The 17322-nt window shown below is 38.5% G+C and overlaps 1 protein-coding gene across 3 annotated transcripts in view; it reads right to left on the bottom strand.

Moving 5' to 3' along the window:
* The window catches only part of Gda (guanine deaminase), a 169144-nt gene that overhangs the window by 13712 nt on the left and 138110 nt on the right, over positions 1–17322 (bottom strand). Inside the window, exon 15 of one of the 3 annotated variants that reach the window (XR_007104842.1) lies at positions 1846–1970. The exons of the other annotated variants lie outside the window; for them this stretch is intronic. The gene's annotated coding sequence lies outside the window, so the exon portion shown is untranslated. The remainder of the gene's footprint in view (positions 1–1845; positions 1971–17322) is intronic. 3 annotated transcript variants of the gene reach the window in all.

Here is a 17322-nt window from a genome sequence, read left to right as displayed (position 1 = left end):
TTTGTTATAGCAGCCTGAATGGACTAACCCAACCGCCTTATAAACAAACATGCTCTCTCCAGTTTATACAAGAATATACCACTTGCCACTCCTCTGATGAGCAACTAGGTATGCAGCATTAGTTTAGAGCTTGGTTAAGGGTTCTATTTTTCTTTTGTTTTTTCACAATGCTGGGGATTGAACCCAGGGCCACTCACTCTACACTCTACCATTGAGCTAAATCCTCAACCTTTCTTTCTTTTCTTTTTTTTTTTTTTTTTTTTGAGACAGGTTTTTGCTAAGTTGCTGAGACTTTGAACTTGGGATTCTCCTGCCTCAGCCTCCCAAGTTGCTGAGATTAGAGGCCCTGGAAAAGGTTCTAACTCTTAAGAATACTCTTAGCCTGACCATAAAGGGAAATTGGTGTGTTCAACTAGTCTAGTATGTAGTAAATATATTTAAAACCATTTAGACTCTGCTCTTCATTTTAACATTACTGACATGTCAATGGAGAAAACAGTACAGGTTTTTTTTTTTTTATTGTAAACAAATGGGATACATTTTGTTTCTCTGTTTGTACATGGCATAAAGGCCTACCATTTGTGTAATCATAAATTTACATAGGGTAATGTTTGATTCATTCTGTTATTTTTTCCCTTCCCCCCACCCCTCCCACACCTCTTTTCCCTCTATACAGTCCTTCCTTCCTCCATTCTTGCCCCCCTCCCTAACCCTAACTCTAACCCTAACACTAACCCCTCCCACACCCCATTATGTGTCATCATCCACTTATTAGCAATATCATTCGTTCTTTGGTTTTTTGAGATTGGCTTATCTCACTTAGCATGATATTCTCCAATTTCATCCATTTGCCTGCAAATGCCATAATTTTATCATTCTTTATGGTGGAGTAATATTCCATTGTATATATATACCACAGTTTCTTTATCCATTCATCAATTGAAGGACATCTAGGTTGGTTCCACAATCTGGCTATTGTGAACTGAGCAGCTATGAACATTGATGTGACTGTATCTCTGTAATATGCTGATTTTAAGTCCTTTGGGTATAGACCAAGGAGTGGGATAGCTGAGACAGGTTTTTGCTAAGTTGCTGAGACTTTGAACTTGGGATTCTCCTGCCTCGGCCTCCCAAGTTGCTGAGATTAGAGTCCCTGGAGAAGGTTCTAACTCTTAATAATACTCTTAGCCTGACCATAAAGGGAAATTGGTGTGTTCAACTAGTCTAGTATGTAGTAAATATATTTAAAACCATTTAGACTCTGCTCTTCATTTTAACATTACTGTCATGTCAATGGAGAAAACAGTACAAGTTTTTGTAAGAGTCTATTTATTGGAATACTTTCCATGTGCTCATAGATGTCGTAAGCAATTTATCCGGCATAATCCTTTCAATAACCTTCCAAATAACATTATTATCACTGCCATTTAAAAAATGTTAACAGAGGCTCAGCGTGGTTAAGTAAATGGCCCAGAGTCACAGAGCTTATAAGTGTGGGAACTGGTAGTAAATCCAGAGCTTCTTGCATTGTGCTGCTTTGGTCTCTGCAAATGTTCATGAGACTGTGTTGCTTCTCTTTCCATTCCCTAAAATAATAATTTTCCGTTGAAAAGTTCATCCTTCCCAGCTTTCTTAGGCTTGACAGTCTCCCCCTCAAAAGTCTCAGATGGCTTAACACTGACCAGAGCAAGCTCAGCTGCAGGTTTATTTAAAGCTGCCTCACCATTGTTTGTAAAACTGCTGGTTAATTTATTTTTTAACCTCCTTACATAAGAAAACTATGTAAGTGCACCTATCCTTCAGTGCACATCAGCAAAGTGGGGAGAAGAAATAGTATTTGCTTACCTTATCCACAATGTTCGCTATTAAACATAAGAAATAGTCCTTAAAGCCATACGCAGACTCATGTGGCAGAGCTTTCGTAAGAACTTGCACCAGGTCTCCAGTTTATCTTCTCATTTCTGTTGATCCTGAGAAATTGATAGATTTAACTAATTTTTATTATCTTGTGTCTATAATTTTCCCTAATCCTAAAAATGGTACGTGTCCATTATAGGAAATTCAGAAAATGCAGGAGGGTAGAAAGAAGTCCATAAAATTAGGTCAAATTTCCTAGTGTTTTATTTGGGCCCAGATTCAAAACTCATTTGTATTTGAATAATCCATATGCATTTATTGTGAAGAATTACAAAGAAAACACTTTCGATTCTAGGACAATTCTAAGATATTTTACCAAAAGTCATTTTAAAGTAGTTGAATTAGGAGAAAAAAAAAAACAAAAAAACAAAAAAAACCTTTTTCTCTACTAGTTATTATTCTGAGTGAGTCTCTAGAGAATTGTCAAATGGAGGAAAAGTAAGCTATGACACTTCCAAAGGCTTTGTATTATATGGCAAACTGGATTCTTGCCTTTTTGAAACTCAGAATGATCTGGACTCTTGAGTTTTCAAGATGGTTGTTTAAAAACACTTGGCTAGAAATATGATTTCTCACTCTTCATTTCTCCTCAGTTCCCTTCTTATTTATAAAAAATTAAAACATCATACCTAAAAAAAGAAATTTTCAAAAATCGAGTTTTCAATAATTACATTTGGACATTTGACACATATGATATTTGCATCTTAACTGAATATGATTCAGAAAACAAGTTACCCTCACACAGATTTATTTTTTCCTATAATGGCCTTCAAATATTTTAAACCCATTTCAGAGTTGTTTTTTATGTACTGGCTGCCTAAGGAGATGTAATAGAAAAAAATTACAATATTCAATTTCTATGTTTTTAAATCAACATACTGAATTGAGACTGTGTTCAGAATGTCTGCAGTGGTATATAAGAAAATAATAATAATAATTAGGAAAATCAGTACTTATTTTCTTCTCTCTGTTTCATTTGTCTTCAAAACCAGGTCAGAGAGGTGTTGACTTTATTTTAAACAACATCATTTCCCATGCCATTTATGGGCCTAAGTCCTATAAAGCAATTAGGGGTTTCAAATTTACAGCCCACAATTTGAGAGGCATTAATTGCTTAGGTAATTACTTATTTATGTAATATTTATTTACTTGCTTATTACTTTAGCTCATCTAAAAACTTTAGTGTGATTTATAAATATTAACTTATTGCCATTATGTTTCATTGCAAGAAAAAATATGATTCATAGCTATCAGTGGTTTTAAATCATTGTTAGTTTTGCTGTGGACCAAGAAAGCGACATTTTGATTTGCCGTTGTGGCTTATCTCTAACTTACAGTTAAATCGTTCTTCTTTTAAATATATGACAGCAAATCACTGGGCCCAAAAGTTCTGGGTGATATTTCAGCATTGCCAAGTGATGCTGAAAAACCCATGTAGCTTATTCTCACCTAATTTAAGGTTTCCAATATTTTCCCTCTAAGATATTAGAGACATCTTTTATGAAACACATAGGGTTTCATTCTTGGAGTCCTCTAAATAGCTGATATCTCACTTCCTAGAGTGACCTTCAGGAGCCGAACAGACAAAGAAGCAAGGAAGCAAGTGGTCTACCAGCTGTAAATACAGCACTGCTCACACAGACGCAGGGAAACCAACATCTCAACACCCTCTTCTCTGTCCAGGCGGGCACCTTTGCCCTTTGCCTGCTGCATGTAACCCTCCAGACGTTTCTGGCTTTTTCCTTGGAACCCTGAGTTCTCTGACCTGTGGTACTTGCTGCATTGCCCTGGCTGCTGTGGCTGCTCCTGCGTTAATTCTCTTGGGTAAAGGAACACCATGCCATAGGTTGCGGTTGGTCACCCCCAGCTTGTGTTTATGCCATTCTACTTTTTTTCTAACATGATTTATTGCTGATCCTATTTTTAACATTTGGATATAATGTGTTTACATGTCCAATATGACCTTTGATCTTTGTGTGTTAATCTTACTTTGTTAATCTTAGGGGACGGATCCAGGGAGCCAGAGGAGGGAGGTCCTGGAAATAGTTCCAGAAATTTAGGGGTGGCCGCAAGGGAAAGCAGAAAGTCACTCAGAAGAGGAACTTGAGATCTGAGTCACTGCCCCATCTAGAAACGCCAGGCCTACCTGGGAATCTAGAAAGGGGGCATCTTTGACTGGGTATTGAATAAGTGTTTGCTTTTCCAAAGAATGAAGGAAGATAAAAGGTTCTTTCTTCTCTATTTATAATCTTGTATTTTTCCTTAGTACTATGCTAATTTGATAAATCAGTACCTATATATATCTCAACATCAGTAATTTTAGTCTCACTCATGTCAGCATGTTTAAATGTTGATAACTGTATGGTTCTACTCTCTTGGGTTTCAAACTTATAAAGCATACGTACCCCCACAAGGACATATTCAGATGGTTTTCTCAAATCTTCCAGACTATATTTAAATTAATATTTTAAAAAGTAATAGATATAAAAGCCTATAGTTTTCCAAAAGACTTCTGCATCCAGATCTCTATTGTCCTAGAAGGTAGCTATTATTTGTTGTAGGTCTACCTTAGCTCTATAATTTTTATTAAGATTAATTGTATTAGTGCTGGGCGCAGTGGTACATGTTTGTAATCCTAGCGGCTCTGGAGGCTGAGGCAGGAGGATGGCCAGTTAAAGTCAGCCTCAGCAACTTAGCGAGGACCTAAGCAACTCGGTGAAACCCTCTCTCTAACAAATACTTAAAAAAAAAAAAAAAAGGCTGGGGATGTGGCTTAGTGGTTTAGTGCCTTGGGTTCAATTCCCAATACAAAAAGAAAATTAATTCTATTAGTGTCTTGGTGGTTCATCCAATTTTCTAGGCTATCTTCTTTAAAAGTAATGGAAATTCCTATTGGAGAAATATAAGACTGGTATTTTAAAAATCAGTATTATTCTTAAGGATTCATTAGTGGAATCAGAAAATTGGGCATTTTCTTCTTTTATTCCTTTGTTTTTTGCCTCATTTCTTTATTCCTTCCTTCCTAATTTATACTCCAGCTAAAGGAAAATACATAAACCCTGAACACAAGCCTCGTGGCTAGGAAGTAAATATTCTATTACCAGCGTTATAACTTTTGTCTTTATTTGGTTAGAGATTCATCCAGTCTCACAAGATGAGAGCTCATGAGAAAAGCTCAGGCTTTGGATTTAGATGCATCTCTATCTGAACATGACTCTTCCACATCACCTACTATGCTTAGATAAACTAACCTGTTTCAACATGTGTAAAAGGAAGAAAATTTCATAGTTAACTAAGAGAAGGGTGATGAGAATTAATTTAGATAAGAAATGCAAGTCATGTGCCTGACACAGTGGCTCTCACTTGGTAGACATTCTGTACGTAGACCTATGGTAATTAGGTCATCTCTCAAATAGTTTAACAATTCTTATTAAATCTCCTCTCTCATTATTCTCTCTAGTAACTCATGAATAAGCTTTTCTTTAGATAAGAATAATCCCACTCTCCAAAAGAAAGTTGCCATTTTCTCTGTACCATCAACAACGATTCTTTATTCATTTTCGTTTGCACTGCCAAAGAAGGATAGAATGATGGACACATGAAATTGAAAAACTCTGCTTTTGCTTGGGTTGGCAACAGTTGAAAAATAAGATTTCCCCAATAGGAATAATATTATACGTAGAGTAATTAGATGACTGAACTGCAAAAGAAAAGAAAAAGAGCTGGGGATAGCTCAGTTGGTAGAGTGCTTGTCTTGCAAGCACAAGGCCCTGGGTTCGATTCCCAGCACCACACAAAAAAAAAAAAAAAAAAAAAAGAAAGAAAGGAAAGAAAAAGATACAGAAAGGAAAAAGGAAGTTATATCAAGATGACATCTGAAAAATGGAGGATGAGATTCAGGTGAGGTGTTCCAGTGTATTGGCCAAATGGAAGGCGCTGCTGCACCAACTCCTGGGAATCACTTAACCTTCCAGAGGTAACTGTAGAACCCAAACCCATTCCAGAGATCGTCTAAGAAGATAAGTTCAAAAGAGGCACTAACAAAAACATGATTAATACCATCAAAGGCAGTAGGTGGGTGGGACCAGAATGAGAATGATTCTTTGCCATTCACAAAGACCTTTTGTGGGTTTCACTGCTATTTCTCAGAGCTGCCCTGAAAGACAAGAATCTCACATGCGTGGTTATTTTGTAGATGCAGAACTACTGGTCAGGCACAGTGAAATGACTTGCTCAGTCACAAAGCTAGTGAAGGATGAAGCCAGGACTTGGATGTAAACCTTTCAAGTCTAAATCCATTATAACTGGCTGTAAAGGAACATCAAATGTGGTGCTTTTGCTGCGGAATAAAGACTTCAGTGCCATTTTATGATACGAGGCAAATTATCTTTTTGTCTTGAATATGTTCAACCTGAATAATTCAGGGAAATGTTTAAAGTCCTTAATTATAGATTTTAATAATAATCCTTAATTATTGTCTTTGAGGTATACCTGGTCTCTAAATGTTTCCTCTGCCAATGTATTTGTTTTCCAAGGGAATAAATAATCATGCATCAATTAGTGATGGGGATGCTTTCTATGACGTACATCATTACCAGGTGATTTCACTGTCATGTCTTACACAAACTAAGACAATGTCACCAGGACCTCACAGGACCACCATATATGTGGTCCATTATATGTTCCAGAAGAGATTTTATGCAAATATCCCCATCGTAATACCAACTAGGACTTGACCCCAAATCTATATTGGGTTTCTTACCCCAATGACTTCAGCTTGGTATTTCTTCACTTATGGCTAAATGTTTTAATTGTCTTGCAAGAAATTAAAAATAAAATTAACTGAAGTATAACTTATAAAACAACTAATACAGTAAAATACACAAGTCTTAAGAACAACTTGTTGAATTTACACATATATAATGGTAGTAACAACTACCATTAAGATAAAGAATATTTCTGGAACATAGAGGACATTTTATAGAGTATTTATAAAAATGAACTATTATCATTGGTTAGGAGGATGGCCTCTGTCTACTTATTTAGGCAAGAACTATAAGCGATAATTTTTAAATATCATAAAGTCCTAGACATTTAAAGGGAGACCCTAAGTTTGACAGGACTGTGGGTCAAGTTTATTCTGGATATTACTGTTTCTGCCTGTTACTCTACAACATTTCCCCTTCTATGGGACTCATAGCTCATGCCCCTCTGAGAAGCCACTCTTCCATATGATTTTTATCAGGCTAACACCATGTCTGAAATTTCAGGGTTGGATGAGGGGAACTAGGGCTAAGTCAACCAGCCTGCTTCATTCCCCTTTCCTTGATCTAGGAGTATGCTCAAGGAATGTTTGTTTTTAATTGTTTAATTTGGTTTTTTTAGTTATACATGACAATAGAATGTATTTTGACATATACCATACATGGAGAATAAGTTCCCATTTTTGTGGTTATATACATATGTACACTGGTCGTGTATTCATATATGCACATATGAAAGTTATGTCCAATTCATTCTACTATCTTTCCTATTCCCATCCCCCTTTCCCTTCCCTTCATTCACCTTTGTCTAATCTGGTGAACTCCTATTTTTCCCTCCCCTACCACTTATTGTGCACATCGGAAAGAACATTTGGCCATTGGTTTTTTGGGATTGGCTTATTTCACTTAGCATGAGACTCTCCAGTTCCATTCATTTATCAGAAAATACCATAATTTTATTCTTCTTTATGGCTAAGCGATATTTGACTGTATATATATACCACATTTTCTTTACCCATTCATCTGTTGAAGGGCAACTAGGGAGGTTCCATAGCTTAGTTATTGTGAATTGAGCTGCTATAAACATCGATGTGGCCATGTCACTGTAGTTTGCTGATTTTAAGTCCTTTGGGTGTATGCCAAGGAGTGGGAAACTGGGTCAAGTGCCGGTTCCATTCCAAGTTTTCTGAGGAATCTGCCAGGAGACTTTTGTTGAAACTTAAGGAGTAGACACAGGCCTACTTTTTTGGTTGGTATTGAATGCTAGACGATAGGAGAAGTTAGAGCAAATATCTTTCAACAGTGAGCAAAAGGTACCTGAGGAGTTAATACCAGGGAGAAGGGAGCCAACAGATTGAGAGAAGGAAAGCTAATCTGTGACAAGTCTGAGCTCCCATGTCTACCTGGCCCCCAACAAGATCCTCCCTTCAACTTTTAAGCTATAAAGCTCAATAGATTCTCTTGTGTAAATTGGGTTTTCTTTCACTTATAGTTAAAATGAACAATTCATCCACTTATTAAGTATCTGAGAAGGCCAAATTATTCCCTAAGAAAAAATGAGACATCCAGCACGAAAATCAACTCAAAACAGATCAAAGATCTAGGAATTAGGCCAGAAATTGTGCAACTCCTAGAAGAAAACATAAGGTCAACAATCCATCTTTTAGGCACAGATCCCAAGTTTTTCAGTAGGACCCCTAAAGCCCAGGAAACAATGCCAAGAATTAATACATGGGATATCATCAAACTGAAAAGCTTTTGCACAGCAAAGGAAATGATTAGGAACGGAAAGAGAGAACCCACAGAATGGGAGAAATTATTTGCTAGCTACTCTCTCACAGAAGATTAATATCTAGAATACATAAGGAACTTAAAAAACTTGACACTGAAAAATCAAATAGCCCAATTAATAAATGGACAAATGAACTAAACAGACACTTCTCAAAATAAGAAATACAAATGGCCAACAAATACATAAAAAAAAAAAAGTTCAACATCATTGGCAGTTAGGGAAATGCAAATCAAAACTACAGGGAGGTTTTTATCTCACACCAGTCAGATTGGCAGTCATCAAGAATAAATGAGAAAAAGGAACACTTTTACACTGTTGGGAGTATAAATTAGTCCAACTGCTACGGGAATCAGTATGGAGGTTCCTCAAAAGACTAGGCATGGAACCAATATGACCCAGCTATACCACTCCTCAGTATTTACCCTAAAGAATTAAAGGCATCTTACTACAGTGATGCATGCATGTCCATGTATATAGCAGCACAATTCACAATAGCCAAATTATGAAACCAGCCTAGGTTTCAAGAAAACGTGGTGCATATCCACAATGGAGTTTTATTTAGCCATAAAGATAAATGAAATTATGCCATTTGCAGAAAAATGGATGGAACTGAGACCATTATGTTAAGCAAAATAAGTTAAACTCAGAATGTTAAGAGTTAACTGTTTTCTGTCATACGCAGAAGGTAGAGAGAAAAAAGGGAAAGAAAGATGAGGGTGGATCTCATGAAAATTAAAGGGAGATCAGTAGAGAAAAGGGTCCCAGAAGGGAGGAGTGAAAGGCTAAAGAGTGATTGTGGCCAAATTATGTTGTTATATCGTGTATTGTGTGTGTGTATGAATATGTAACAACAAATTCCATCAATATGTACAACTTAATCCACCGATAAAAATGTGGGGGGAAAAAGAATCAGAGGAATTTTTTTCTTCTTTTAGAAGAGAGTGGGCAAACAAGAGAGGGGGAAATGAAGAGAAGGAGGCAGGAGCTGAAATTATCACAGAAAAAGACTGAAAGATTCCTTTTTTAAGGACAAGAATGATGGATATTGTACTCATGTTTTTTGCATTTTATGTAAAATAACTTTTACCTTTCCAAAACTCTGAAAAGTCAGTCATGTGCAAGAATGCCTTGCATGATTGTGTGCGTGTGTGTGCATGTGTGTGTGTGTGTGTGTGTGTGTGTGTGTGTGAGAGAGACAGAGAGAGAGAGAGAGAGAGAAGGAAAGGAGGAAAGAAAGAAGAGGGAGGGAGGCAGAAAGAAAGACTGGTATGTTAGTCAGCTTTCCCTTGCTATGACAAAATATCTGAGAAAACAACTTGGAGGAGGAAAGATTTATTTTGGCTCATGGTTTCAGACCACATTCATCTAACTCTATACATTCTGGCCTGTGGTATGAATCCATTCATTCTGGCCTGTGGTAAGGCAGAATATCATGGCGGAAGAGGGTGGTAAAGGGAAGCTGCTTGCCTCATGGTGACCAGGAAGCAGAGATAGTGTGTGGAAGGGGCCAGGGAAAAGACACACTCTTCCAAAGCATCCCTCCAGTGACCAACTTCCTCTAGCTAGACTCCATCTCCTACAATTTCCAGCACCTCCCCGTAATGCCATCAAATTATGAATCCATCAGTGGACTAATCCACTGATGAGATCAGAGCCCTTATGATGTAATCACTTCCCAAGAGCCCCACCTACACACATTGCTGCAGGGGGACCAAGTCTTCAGCACATGAGCCTCTAAGGGATATTCCAAATCCAAATAATAACAACTGGGTTCTATCTTGTATTAACAAGGAACAAAACTAGGAAATGATGATTCCTAAATTCAACACATTCAGCAAAACAGGAGCTTGGTGCTAGAGGTGACCATGGGAATATACAACCTCAGGCAATGCACAGAATTGTGGAGGAATGCCTGGGACTCTCAGAAGTCATGAAAGCGGGGGTTGAGCCTATCACTTCTAGATGTTAAGGGGTAGAGTTACCCCAACTGACTGTGGCTCACTGTATTCCTAAGTCTATTTATGTGACAATACATTATTTGCTAGTTTTCTCAATCAATTCCAACTTTGGATTGGTTCAGCAGGAATCAAAAAGCCAAATGAATAAAAAAATCTATATACAAAGTAAAAAATCAGATAATCTGAAGACACTTTTCAAAAATGTCTCGAGTTAAAGAACTTCAAAATCAACAAACCACTTTACTGATTTATAAAGAGCCAGTTTCCCAGTCTCCAATACACCTGAAGAAAAACAAAATACATGCACTTTACAGTTTTTAACACAGCTACCTGTGCATCATGCTAGGCTTATGCCAACTTAACTCTCTTGCAATTCTCTGAAGTTGTTTGTTAGCCTCAAATAAATATCACTTAATGTGAAAAACCTACACATTCTCTACTTCCACTACCACATCACACTGTGGAACTTTTTACATTCAATTGCATATATTAAACTTCAGTGCATTGGATATCCTGTGAGACATAGACTACTAAGCAGGTAGCATTTACACCTGCAGAAATTCCATGAGGCAAAAAATGTACCTATAATAAGTACGTTCTCCACTGGATAATCCCAATTACAAGAAAGCAATGGTAAGTAGAAGCTAAAGAAAAGAAGACGCCAGATATTACCTGTTGGGTTCCTAGGGAAGTAGACACAGAGAGGAAGAGCAGCATGCAAATGATATATTAGGGCGTGTTCTCAGGATCAAAATATGTGAAAGGGAAGGAAAGAAAGCAGAGTTACCTGGGAAAGAGGCAGTGAAGTGGTCCAAATCCGGGTCAGAGGTGACTCCATAGGAAGTAGGGAAGCCAGCATGACTTTCTGAGTCATTCTGAGCTGGACCTTTAAACTCTGCATGGGCCAATCCCTGGATGCTGACCGCCCCAGGAAGGAGTGTGACTTGGGGACAGCTTTGAGGACCTTCAGTGAAATTCCTCCCAGAAACAGCTAGAGAAATACATCTTTTGGTCCTGGAAAGAATTCTGAGTGCTGCATACCACCTGAAATTATTGAAGGTTTTGGAATTCAATTAATCTGGTCATGTCGTAGACATATTAATTCTTCATTCCCTATTTTGAGGGGTGGAGTGATTCTCCTTGTCTGGGAATCCTCTGTATACTTCATCACTTTCTTAACCCATCTGATAAAGTTTTCTGAGAGAGAGAAATATTTTTTGACAGAAGGTAACCACCATCACCTTGCTTGGGCTAAAATGAGAATATTGACCTTAAGGTGAAGTAGTTGGGAGTTGGAGTAACACAGAACAGTTGTCTTTTCACTGGTCTAAGTGCTCTGCATATTACCAACACCTAGGAGGAGCACCTTGGTACATAGGGGCACCGAGTGATTGAAAATTGCTGTTTCAGGAAGGCAGCCAGGATGCTGTTCCAGCCCTACTCTTGACAAGGGAACATCTACTGTAGACCAAGAGCACAAAACCAAGTTTGTGGAGATGCACAAAGGAAATCACACAATTATCTTCCAAGAACCTGAGGATCCTGTCCCAACAAAGAATGTGCCATGGGAATTGCAAAGGTGAACTTCTGTTCTGCTGATTATTTTCCCAACACAGGAATAAAAAACAAAACAAAACAAAAGAAAAACAACAAAAAAACCCACAATCTTTCCTCCATTTATTTGGGAGGACTACCAGCATCTGCTCAAGAAACAAGGAATAACTGTTGCATCTTCTGATCTCACGGGAGTGACTGGACGGTGCCATGTTCCAGAACAAAAGAAATGGGCTTTCTGCATTATTGCTCAATTAATTAATTAACTAAATGGTCTCAACCGCATTATAAAAGCCAGCCCCTCACAAATGCTTTCTTTGTGGAACAGAAACAAGTGAAAATAATTCAGGAGAGATCACTGTGACCAGAACTTGTAATGATTCGATTCCCAGTCATCTAAAAAAGATAAGGAGCATCAGATGCTCTTAATTGGAATTTTCTCTTCTTTAGACAAATATGACTTGCCATATTTTTATTGAAGAAACTCTGTGGCATTTGGAGGCATTTGGGACAGCTCTGTGCAAAGTTAATCATAGCCTGCTTTGTTGATTATAGTATGTATTTAGTGTGCTTGTCACGTGAGAAGAGGGAGCTTCCACTGTGTGACATGAAAGGGCTGGACGTGCCAGAGAATTATGTGTTGTGTTATTTGTTAAACTTTAGAGCGGAGACCAATGCTTAATACTGAAAACCTCTAATCAGCATCGGGTTGTTCAGACTCAAAGCTGTGTTTACAATAATAGCAGGGAATAGGATAGATCTATGTTCTATTTGCAAATCAAATAGATGCATCCACTGTAATTGAAAGCCCCTTAACGTTTCTCCAGATGCAGTGAGAAATTAATAACTTGATGAGTTTATTGAAAAGAAAATGAAAAACTATTTATTAAAATTACTGGGTTACTAAAAACCTCTCTACCCCAAGGAATGTTTGGGGGATATCAAGACAAAGGAATTACTCAAAATTTATCATATTCTTTATAGGGATTGATAATAACATCTAAGAGAAAAAAGATAATATGGATGTCACACTAACCCATAATTATAATAAACCAAGGTCAAGTGAAGGTATACTTCCCTTTCTTCTGCAAGACTGTATCAAAATCTAAGTAGATTGCTCAGAAATTTTTGCATGTTATTATAAGTAAAAGGTACTAAATCCAAGTACTGCTTGAACCTTGGGGACTTTACCACTGAGCCACATCCCCAGTCCTTTTTATTTTTAATTTTGAGACAGGATCTCACTAAGTTACTTAATGCTGAAGCAACTTGCTAAATTGCTGAGACTGGCCTCAAACTTACAATCCTCCTGCCTCAGCCTCCCAAGTCAGTGGGATTACAGGCATGCACCACTGTGCCAATTTAAATTACTGTTTTAGAAGCATGCCTGAAGATTTTCAGGGCATCTCCTTTTGTTTTGTTTGTTTCTAACCTTACTAGTCACTTTTCTTGGTGGAGGAAGTGGTAAGAATGGGGGGCTTTTTGCAATACTTTTAGAAGATAATTATTATTAGTTTAATTAAAATAATAGACAAGACTGTTCTTAGACATTATCAACATGAAAAGAAAGATCTGTTTGGTTTACAAGATTTGTATCACTTCTGCTGAAGTTTCCTAGATGTATTCATCTTCTCAGACATCAGCCTTTCTGGTTCCCAGAGAGAAGCCAAGAACATAGGCCTGGGGCTGGGGTTGTAGCTCAGTGGTAGAGCACTTGCCTATCACATGTGAGGCACTAGGTTTGAACCTCAGCACCCACATTAAAAAAATAAGTAAATAAAATAAAGATGGAGGTGATGGAAGCAGAGGTAGTTATGCAGGAGGTGATGGCAGATATAATGGATTTGGAGGTGATGGTGGCAACTATGGGGTGGTACTAGTTATAGTAGTAGAGGAGGCTATGGTGGTGGGCCAGGATATGGAAGCCAAGGTGGTGAATAGGGGGTGGAGGAGGAGGATATGATGTGTACAATGAAGGAGGAAATTCTGGTGGTGATAACTATGGCAGTGATGGAAACTATAATGATTTTGGAAATTATAGTGGATAACAGCAAACAAATATGGACCCACAAAGGGTGGAAGAAGCTCTGGAAGTCCCTATGGTGGTGGTTAAGGATATGGTGATGGAAGTGGTGGATATGGTAGCAGAAGGTTTTCAAAACAGCAGAAAAAGACTACAGTCCTTAGCAGGAGAGAGAGCGAGGAGTTGTCAGGAAAGCTGCAGGTTACTTTGAGAGTCATCCCAAATGCATTAGAGGAACTGTAAAAATCTGCCACAGAAGGAAAGATGATCCATAGTCAGAAAAGTTACTGTAGCTTAAACACAAAACCCTTCTTATTCAGGACTGTCATAGTTCTTGTTCAGTTTGCACGAGGTGCAGATATTGATTAATGCATTGTAGTGTCAGTTAGATGTACTTTCCTGAGGGCTTTTTAAAAACTTTAAAATTTTATTTGTTCTAATTAGTTGCACATGACAGTAGGATGCATTTATACAGTTTAGTAGATCAAACACAGAGTATAATCTCTCAATTTTCTGATTATACATATTGCAGGATCACATTGGTCATGCAGTCATACATGTACATGAGGTAGTAATGGTAGTAATGTCTCTACTATCATTCCTTCCCCCATACCTCCCCTTCACCTAATCTAAAGTAACTATTCTTTCCTATCCCCCCCCCCCCTTATTGTGAATTGGCTTCTGCATATCAGAGAAAACATTTGACTTTAGTTTTTGGGGTTTGGCTTATTTCAGTTAGCATGATATTCTCCAACTCCATCCATTTACAAGCAAATGCCATAATTTCATTCTTTTTTTAAAGCTGAGTAATATTCCATCATGTGTGTGTATATATATATATATATATATATATATATATATATATCACATTTTCTTTATCCATTCATCCTTTGAAGGGCATCTAGTTTGGTTCCATAGTTTCCTGAGGTCTTTTACCTGTTGTAGTTTTGCTTTTTCTTTTCATTACATCAGGTATAGTGCCCTGTAAATTGTGGTAGTGGTACCAGGAATAAAAAATTAAGGAATTTTTAACTTTAAAATAAATAAGTAAATATAGGTACTGTGTCTATCTACAACAACAACAACAAAAACAAAACAAAACAAAAAAAAAACCACACATGCCTGAAACCAATGCATGCAATGCTCACCTGAGGCAGTGCAGTTGAGCTGACTTGCATGGGCCTGGTGACTGGGAAGGGTGACAATAAGACACGTTCTCATTAATACTATTAAATGTGCACACAAGAACCTTTTTTTTTGGTGCAGTCTGTGGCTTAATTCCTCAGTCCAATCTTCACTTCCTTCCAAATTGCATCTCATTTGATTCAATGAAACACAAAGCAAATTAGAAAAAGTATAAAATTCTTTGATGAATTTAGGTCATTAAAGTCCAAAGATTTTTGGTTTTTGTTTTTCCTCATTAGAGGATTGAATTCATTTATTTGTTCATTTGCTCAGTTGGTCAAATAAGTCTACATTGAAAAGTCATATATTCCAAGGCTCGTAAGACCCTTGGGGACATAACGGCAATGAAGACATAGTCTTTGACTTGACAAGGGTAGAGAAGTCCCTGTCTCCTCTGCCTCATGTCCTTCATCTTTGCCGCCTGCCCAGTATGCACACACTCCGGAATCAGCCTACATATATTTCCTTCCTGGGATCCCACTCTAAATAATTTTCCTAAGGTCATTTTAAAGCATGGAGCTACAATTATTTGTAATTATTTTTAAAAATGTTCTGAAGAAATCAATATTTCTTTGCTAGCACACATTTCAGGATTTTTTTGCCACCTCTCAGTCAATCGTGATCAACTCAGAAATGAGGAACCAGTTTTCTTTGTATTCACTGAACAATATGAGATGTGCCTGTCCTGCTAATCACTCAGTGACAAACACACACTCACCAGACAGTGGCATAAAACACAGCGACTGTGGATAGTGTGGGAGATGGCAGGCAGTGCCAGTGGAGCATGGATTTGGGACTCACCAAGACCTGCACTGAGTCCACTCAGGAGCTGGTTGACCTTGGCAAATTACTTCTCTTCTCTGGACTTTGGTTTCTGGCTGTGTAGAGCGAGGGCCGCTACCTGACTCACATACGAACAGCGGGAGTCAGACTGGGTCCAACCCCACTTGCCCTGGGCCTCGCCATTCTGCAGTACCACATGTGTCTTCTTAAGCAGAGTATGCTCTTCAGCTGTGGCCTCCATAACAAACCCCACAGGCTCATACGCTACAAATTTCTTTTCTCACAATTTTGGAAACTAGAAACCAAGTTCAAGGAGCCAGCAGAGCCGGCTACCTCTGATGCCTGTGTCCTTGAATTGCAAATAGCCCCTCCCTTGCTGCCTCTTCACATGGCCTCCCCTCTTTACATGTGTGTCCTAGGGTCTTCTTACAAGGACACCTGTCATATTGGATCAGGTCCCATCCTAACAGCCTCGTTTTAACTTAATCAGTTCTTTAATGTCCTTATCTCCACATTCTGAAGTACTCGGAGTTGGGACTTTGAGAAATGATATGTGGGAGGGGCGCAATTCAGTCAATGACCCAAGGTAACCTGGATTTCACTGTCCTGGATGTCATTCCCAGCATATTAGGACCAACGCTCAATATGAATTCCAAAGAATATCTTTCAAGGGCTCTGGGCTCTCAAATTTTTCCACTTCTGCTCTGCCTAGAAAGCCACTCTGGAGTCCTTCCTTACTACCACTCACGCCTGAATCCTCAGTGAGCACAGCAATGTCTGTGTCCAGGATGCTGGGCCTCCTGTCAGGGACACCCACGTGGAGCAGCCCTCTTTGGAGCCAGCACCATAATACAGCTGGATCCACATAATGGGGGGGACACCCCTGACCCCTGTGTCCCATCCAGTCACTGGGCCTCTGGCCAGTCTATGTAAACCTCTGTGTCCCAAGCCCTTTATGTAAACAGCTGCCTCATTGTCTTTCTGCAACCGTGGACAGTGCAGAACCAAGTGCCATGCTCTGTCCCCTACATTTGTCTCTCAAATCAGGCATCAGGGAATGCCACACCTCTCCATTCCCAGTTTAGCCGAAAGGCTCGTTCACATTGACTTCTGGCAATCCTCCCTCCTAGGTCATTCACATTTTCAGACATATATGAATTTCAATTCCACTTTCCTTTCCACACAAACCTTCATATTTTCCCAACATCTTCAATAGGTACCTTGAAGGGGACAAGGCCATTATTAGTTCCTGATGCTGTTCTTGGCATCCTGTACTAGCTAAGGAGATGTGCTCTGCAGTCAAATTGCATGAGCTTAAATCCTGTTCTGTGAGATTAGACTTAGCAC

Source organism: Sciurus carolinensis, chromosome 14 (genome assembly GCF_902686445.1).
Source record: "Sciurus carolinensis chromosome 14, mSciCar1.2, whole genome shotgun sequence".
NCBI lineage: Eukaryota > Metazoa > Chordata > Mammalia > Rodentia > Sciuridae > Sciurus > Sciurus carolinensis.
This window is presented reverse-complemented; position numbering and strand designations above follow the sequence as displayed.